This window comes from Bison bison, unplaced genomic scaffold (genome assembly GCF_000754665.1).
Source record: "Bison bison bison isolate TAMUID 2011002044 unplaced genomic scaffold, Bison_UMD1.0 scf7180017864538, whole genome shotgun sequence".
Taxonomy (NCBI): Eukaryota; Metazoa; Chordata; class Mammalia; order Artiodactyla; family Bovidae; genus Bison; species Bison bison.
In genome coordinates, this window is record NW_011495086.1 from 2,006,269 (window position 1) to 2,006,895 (window position 627).

Consider the following 627-nt stretch of genomic DNA (forward strand, 5'->3'; position numbering starts at 1 on the left):
TAGAATTTTGTTAAGGATTTTTGCATCTATGTTCATCAGTGATATTGGCCTGTAGTTTTCTTTTTTGGTGGCATCTTTGTCAGGTTTTGGTATTAGGGTGATGGTGGCCTCATAGAATGAGTTTGGAAGTTTACCTTCCTCTGAAATTTTCTGGAAGAGTTTGAGCAGGATAGGTGTTAGCTCTTCTCTAAATTTTTGGTAGAATTCAGATGTGAAGCCGTCTGGACCTGGGCATTTGTTTGCTGGAAGATTTTTGATTACAGTTTCAATTTCCGTGCTTGTGATGGACCTGTTAAGATTTTCTATTACTTCCTGGTCCAGTTTTGGAAAGTTGTACTTTTCTAGGAATTTGTCCATTTCTTCCACGTTGTCCATTTTATTGCCATATAATTGTTGATAGTAATCTCTTATGATCCTTTGTATTTCTGTGTTGTCTGTTGTGATCTCTCCAGTTTCATTTCTAATTTTATTGATTTGGTTTTTCTCCCTTTGTTTCTTGATGAGTCTGGCTAATGGTTTGTCAATTTTATTTATCCTTTCAAAGAACCAGCTTTTGGCTTTGTTGATTTTTGCTATGGTCTCTTTTGTTTCTTTTGCATTTATTTCTGCCCTAATTTTTAAGATTTC